Raw genomic sequence first — 7,973 nt, 5'->3', positions numbered from 1 at the left:
AACATTTGAATAAGTGAATGTTGCAATTAGTCAATGAAATTGAGTTTTGGCAACATTTTTAAAATAAATGTTGCCGGACTATGGAACACTTAGATATCGATTCAAATTCTATGAATTTCTACACTATTGATTTCGAAATAACAATAAAATTCTTCCATAGTATATACAGTCATATCTTTTCACGAATATTAACTCAATATTTTTCTTGAATATTGATTTGTATAATTTCATACTTTTATTTAGGAATCAACAATAAAATATTCTATAGAACTTTAATATGATTGATGCAGAAGTTTGGTTGGCCAAGAATGTGTTCTGCATATTTTGGAACTTCAATCATACTATATATGTTATTTTTTTCTGAGATGATCTGATTCGATGGGTGAGAGTTTCCGCGTGAACCTTAATCTCTTTATTAAGCACTAGATCTCAATGTATAGAATGCTTGTGATAACTAACATCTACTAATACAAATGGAAGAAAAGTACACAAATTAACGACATTAAGATCAAGTTCTATTAATCATTCTACGATAAGGTCTTCTAATGAAATTAGTAAAGTATAGTTAGAGGTAAAAGATTACAGTATGTTCTACGAATTACGGATCTTCAATGAAGTCTTCCCCTAAAAAGCGTCGTCTGATGTCACTTGAGGACCATAATAAAAGAAAATTTCTAGAGAATTACCATGGTCGAACTCCATAAAAAGAACGCATAGTACCAACCTATTGTACGTTTCCCTATAGTTTCCTGTTACAACATATAAGTAAAAGTTTACTGTTGTTTTGAAGAATTCAGGTTCTTCAAATATTGAAGTCTTCTCTTAAAGAGTGTCTAAGTCAACTAATAAGATAATTTGTTGATAAAATCATGTTTGGTACTTCCAAGAAGCCAAGTATTGATGTATAGAATATGCGCGAGTGTATATACACATACACGCACAAATGTACATAGGATAGACAAAATGAGTCTGTTTGAACAGTATATATGATTAAAAGTTTCAACGAATGGCAAAAGAAAACTCTCAAATGATTCCAAGAGCCTATACAAATGCAAAATTGGAATTAGGGCAAGAGACAAGTTTGGGCAAGATATGTGTTTGTATGGTGATTTGTTCTGTTGTGATGATTAATGTACACATGTGAGTAGGTGGGTACGTGATGATTTGTCTTTGTAGATAGGTTATTATTATCAACTATGATAGAAGTATATATACTAGACATTCATAACTATCGAAATTCATTTCAAGATGTCCTTTCCATCCAGATTATGCACACTAAGTTTGCTTAATTTATTTTCAATTTCCATTATAATAGTATTATAACATAAAATAATGTGGTAGTGAGGATTCTAGGCTTCAAAGGGGGTTGGGCTAATAAATAATGCTACTTTGCTCACATCCATTATTAAACTCAGTTCAATTAGGATAAGTCAAACTATTTTATTGGTCGGTAGGGCATGATTGGTCCCAAGCTTGGGCTACATTTTGAACTATGCTAAAGCAAGAATATGAGGATTAGGAGTCGAGTCTATAGATCGGTCTAAATCACTGAATCAGTCAAGCAACTAAACTGCCCAAGAAAGGACGCCTAACAAAAGAAGCTAGCCTATTAGTCATTCTAGCCTAGGCCGAATCTATCTCTTAGTTAAAGACCTCTTCTCATGAAAGGAACCATTGTGTGCGATATATGCAAAACTTGAAAACCCTTTTAATGCAGAAACAAAATAGGAAACATCTGAAAATATTGAGTAGTCCAGTTTAACTAAGGGTCCGTTTGATAGCAAGAATGGAATTTGGGTGGAAAGAAAGCAAATTCCAGCGAATTGCCTAGAACTTGTTTTTTTGAAAATTGTCAATTAAATGTGTTTGTTTGACATAATTTTTCACCTGAAAATGTTGAAATTTTCTATCTTGTGGTGATCGTTCAATTCTTTTTAATAAAATTGTCAATTAAAGAGATATAATTTATTATAATTGAGGATAGAATTTGTTCCAAATGCCAAAAAAATGGGGAAAAATTAAAAAAGAAGGGCTGGAAAACCAAGGAGAAAGGGTCACATGGGTGGGGGAAGGAAAATGAATTGCAATCAAACAGGTCAAAATGTGGAAAATGGAAAATTCCTCAATTCAAACGAGCCCTATGTATATATATAAATGCAATGTTATTAGGTATGATTTGTGTGCTTTATTGAGTAGACCATACTTTTAAAGAGAATTACTTCAGCAGAATCTCCAAGCTAGTGTTTGTAATTTCTTAGTGATTAATATTCTATTAAAATTGCTATACAGTTGTCAATAATAATTACATGGTTGTCTCTTATAAAAAGTGGGTGAATATTGCTTCTTTACTATCATATTAGAATCCCTGAAACTTATTTTGGCACGTTACAACTGTATAAAAAATGTTTCAGTCTGATCATTGCGCAAGAACAGTGTATAATATGTTCAATAGATATAGCAATCAATCAAATCAAGAAATATACACCTTAAAGTCGACCAATAATAAATTTTAATTTGTCATTCTTTGCTTATATGTATATATACGTACGAATAGGGCATTTTGTGATTTGGAATTTTAAAAAATAAAAATGAAATTACTACTCTGTTGTTGAAATACAATGCTCATTTTGGGAAGAAAATGTTGGGAATCAGTAAATTAATTAATTGATCCCACATTGTAACTCTCGCAGGCTTATAAAAAAGTTTGTCAAAACAACCTTCGCCCGTAATGTAGGAGCTTCTTTAGAACGGTACTATGACTGACAGCAAAAAGAAATTTTATTTTACTTCACCCAATCTTTAAAATTTAATTTTAATATCTTGAATATATTTGTTGTGGGTCTAAGTTTTTCAACGATATCTCTTGAAAAAAATAATTTTAGAAACATTGAAAGTTGAACAATATAAAAAACCCTTAGGATTCAAGACTTCTCTCTAAATGAGTTGGATAATTGACCAAGTCAAAGGAATGTAGAAATAATCCCAACCTCATCATTTCATATCAACGACACATTTGTGAACATCCTAAAATTCAATCAATATAGCCACAGAGAAAGAAAATATATTTTTTATTTTTTTAAATTTAAAATAAGTAAGAAATTACTAATAAGAGAAAAAAAAAAGTCGTCTATTTTGATTAACTTGTTGTAGTTTGATCCAAATTCTAGTTAGTATTGAAGTTTTGGTTGAAATATTTTTGAAGAGATTGAATTTATTGACCGGGAAGAAAAAACGTTGTATATTCGCTAGACTTCCACTCGAGTGGCGTCTGCATATTTTCTCTTGAGACTTGTCGCTCGAGTGGTGGAGCTGTCGCCCGCCTACCACTAGGTAATCCAAACCTATTTTGTGTTTTGACACGTTTTTTGAATCTACAACTTGGTTTCTGGGGTTTTTATATATATAATCACAGTTTGTATTGTTCTCGTAACATTCGTACAATATCTTGAGAGTTTTAGAGTTTAATTAAGAGTATTGAGATCTTGTTGTAAACAAAATTACTATTGACTATAGTGAATTTCTTCCATCTTGAATTTTCACATAAATCTTGATATTCTTATTTTGTTTTTGTTTATTTTATTATTCTTATTATGTTGCGATTAATTCATAACATAACTAATAGATAACAAACCAAAATTCATATGAAGACACTTCAACCGACTTAGAGATAATTGACATGGAATTTAGGACGATGTATTTGATATGTAATTTCTGTGCACGTTAAAATTCATCTGAAGGCACCTTAGTAGTTTTTTCTTCTTATTTTCAACAATGGAGTTTAATCTTCTGATAATTTTAGACCATGAAATTTTAGCTATAGCAATTCTTATGGTTACATACTATCTCTTATATAAGCTTTAACTTTTAGCAGTGAAATAAATTTATTTTTGAGTGCCTGAATGAAAATTTTAAATCACGAAAGACGGAATAAATGTACTTAGTTTTAAAATACAACAACATACATCTCTTGTAAAATAATCTGGGATGAGATTGCGTGAATTGTTACACTTGTCCATGCTCAACTCGTGCTTTTTTTAATTTTTGGGTAAATACTAGTGTAAGATAAAATTCAGGGATAATTGCAGCAAAAGCTCCAAACATTTGAAACACTGACAGACTTTTCCCAAATCTTTGATATCTTTTATCAGTCACCCTTAACCTTTCCAAACGTTGTAGGTGAGGTCATTTTGGACGATTTCCATCCACAACTTCATCAACCGATGAAAAAAATTTAACGTTGATCACATTTTTAACAAAATAGTAATTTTCTATTTATCACAAAATAATTACATTTGTTAAATTAAAAAATAAAAAATAAGATAAAACAAAACAATAAACAACACGACTTTCGCCACCTCCACCTCAACCAACCACCAGCCACAACCATCCACCCATTGCAGTTGCTAGTGTATTACCAACCTGAATTGAAGGTATTAAGGTCAAATTTGATGATTGAGACAGTGTAGAACCCTTAATGGAAGGGGGGACAAGTCGGGTTGCCTTGCATATGAACTGTCTCGACCTATTCATCCACTTAGTGCCCAAATTGCTGATGAATCATGGTTGGAATAGGTGCGTCTTGACGAGAGGATGCCAAAACAGGTGGTCTGTGATTATGGGGACCACCATAGTCGTTAAAAAATGAGTTTGTTCACTACGAGTTCACTCTCTCCTGTAAATTTCGATTTTCTTTGTTTGTTTGTTGTTATGGGAAAATGTATGGACACATCTTGATGAACTTGAGCGACTTGTGAGGTGCAATGAATATGGGCATACATGGATTTGATCAAATTTGTAAGAAAACCGTGCCTGAGAGGTAGTTTTGGACAGAAATTGGTATGATTTTGATCTAATTTGGGGTTGTTAATTGCGTGGGGATGCTAGTGGTTGATTAGGAGATGGTGGTGGTGGTGCAAAAATCTAGGGGATGGGGGTAGAAGAGGATTGTTTTCTTTTGTCTTATTTTTTATTTTCTAATTTAATAAATGTAATTATTTAATGTGATAATTAGAAAGTTATTCTTTTTTCCATTTTTAAAATATTAAAAAAGTAGTCAAAGTTAAATTTTTGGTCAACTGACAATATTGTAGATGGAAACTATCCAAAAGGACCTCACCTACAAAGTTTGGAAATGTTAGAGATAACGGTTGCAGCTAATTAAAGGTTTGGAAAAAGTTTGTTAGTGTTTCAAATGTCGTGGCTTTTGTTGTAATTATTTCTAAAATTTATCCATTTTCAGGAAACAGTGATCTGAGTGAGATTGAGAGAGTGGTGAGACATTTCGAGAATCATCGAAGCTAAAGAAGGTTACTAAAGAATGTGTCGTAATGTAATTGCATTATTTATACAGTTTGTATTATATTATTAGCTGTCAAATGCTTCCAAACACATCTCACGGGGGATTTTAGACACCTCTCTCTTTTGTCAATTTGTCCTTTTGTAATATTCTTAAAAGCTGTCCTAGATATAATTGTTTAATTTGTTCGAGTTTCACACGTTTTTACCCACTTGTTTTCAGATAACGCCTTGAGTTCGAAAAGTATCTTTCATTTACTGTTAGTGCAATTATAGGTCATGGAAGTTTTGTTTGTGCGCGCGCACACACAAAATTGGGGAGTTGGGTTATTGTTAAGATAAGATATAAACAGGAAAAACAGAATATTGTAATGAATAACATGTTCAAGATCATTGGAAAGAAATCTGAAAACTGATGATGTTTTGATATTAGAGATTGTGATGAAGATGGAATACTGAAAACTATTGTAGGATTTTCAAATAAATCAATAATTAAGACTTATTGTTCAGCTTTGACATTTTGAATAAAAATTACTACTAGAAAGTTCACTTATAACCACAAGAATTTTGTAGTAAAAAGTCTTAGGTGGGTGGTTTGAGAAAGAATCTTTGAGAAAGTTTTCAAGACAGTTTTCATTAAAGTGAAAATTCTTATAGTGAAATGTTTAGAGAATTTTGTCAAGGTTATTGAGAGAAATAAAACTCAATAATTCTCCCTGCAACTTCAACTAGACATTGTCAAGGTTAAATAGTAAGCCATTTATACGCATTGCCACAAAATAGGATTGATAATGATTGCCAAGGAACTCGAAGTTACATATGCTTTTTAATCTCTAAAAAAGAGTAATACAGATATTGATTATTCATCAATTATAGTTCAAATATCAATAGTATGGATTGTTACCAGTGGCGGACGCAGAGTGCGTCTGCCCCTGATTGTTACTATGTTTTGTTATCGATTTTATCTGTTCCTTTATCTCGAATCTCTAATATGCCATAAAAATAACAACTAAATTGGTGCCTATACAATTTTTGTTGGGGGTTAATAGAGAGGTAGTTGTAGTTAAGATTTAGGAAAATAATAAAAAACTTTTGAATGAAGTTATTCAACGATGTATTAGAACAAACAAATACAATTAAACATAACTAGTGTACGGAGAAAATATAAAATAATAATAATAATAATAATCATACCAATGGCAAAGCCTAAGGTTTACTTCAACATCTGACGACCAGATGCTTCATCTTCTCTTTAGAATAAAGTGCATTATATATATCGTCAATAGTGAGTATATTGACTATAGAGAAAAATGTCTCTAAAAGTCATTTATGAAGTAGCAATAAGCATAACAATTTAACTCCAAATCCTTTTCGTCGTACTTGAACTCCATGATCTTCAAATCAATAATGATTTTCTTGAACATCGATAGATGATCTTCCAAATATCCACTTTCTGTCAAGTGATGAGAATATAAGTGCTGCTTCTAATGCAACTTACTAATCAAACTCTTTGTTATACAAATCTGCTTCAATTTAGAAAGATGAAGATGTATTTTTGATCGGACTATTAGCTCCTTGTGTTGCTTATCCTTCGCAATCATTATCGAGGGCTTCAATCTACCCCCAACAGAGCATCATCTAAATCCAATTGAGCAAGAACTGCCAACATCTTAATCCACCATTAAGAAAATCTACTATTGCGATCCAAAAACAAAATCTCAAATTTCATAGTTGTCACCTCTAAAACAATTAACACTGTTCTAACTTCGCTTTAATAATCAATTTGGCCCTCCCAATAAATCGTCAAAAAACCTCGACTCTGGTACCAATTGTTCAAAATCATACAAAGACGAGAATAATATAAGCAATATGAAAAATATTGGAATCACACAAGAACAAAAGATTTAGGTAGAACCAAAACGTGGCAAATCCATGGATAGACGAGGAGAACTTCAATATACCATTAAACTAAAATTATTTTACAAAATTTGATATTCTCAATCTAAATATAAACAATCCTCTCAAATTATTAATTTTGCAGTTTCGGATGAAGCAGAGCGCAAAAAGTCAAGGTAGAAATCAAGTGGGAGTCTTTAGGTGGCGTCGCGATGCCAGCTGGCCAGCAAGGGACGCCGGCCTACTATATTCCTTTTGCATTGTTGTCGCTTAGCTAGGCATCTCGATTCCCTCGTCTTGAACCCAATGCTTCCAAAACACTTATCCATTCCAAAGTACTTTCTCTAATCAAACTCTCATTTCATGATGAAATTCAATCTCTTATCAATCCAGACTTTCAAACCAAAATTATCTAAGCTTGTTCTATGAATCAAACTTTTAAATCACATAGAATTTGAGTCATAGCATAACAAGTGGTCAACCAGGCAGTAGGACGGTCATGGAGCTTTATGCTGACGTTATCCACAAGACCACCAAGAACTTACCAGGGCGTGGTTCCACCAATCCCATTTTGAAAGCCCAATTCTTTTAGATCTATCTTGTGAATATCAATTTAAATCAATATTCAATTATGATATATGAATTAATTTCACCATCAGTCATTTTTTAAATAAATTTCATCCATTCTAATTATGGGATTAGATGCGTGTTTTGTCTAATCTTGAAGATTCGTTTGCAGATTTAAATAGAAGAGAGAGAGGGAGGGGGGGGGGGGGGCTAAG

The sequence above is a fragment of the Olea europaea genome, unplaced genomic scaffold, assembly GCF_002742605.1.
Source record: "Olea europaea var. sylvestris unplaced genomic scaffold, O_europaea_v1 scaffold2121, whole genome shotgun sequence".
NCBI classification, from domain to species: Eukaryota; Viridiplantae; Streptophyta; class Magnoliopsida; order Lamiales; family Oleaceae; genus Olea; species Olea europaea.
This window is presented reverse-complemented; position numbering follows the sequence as displayed.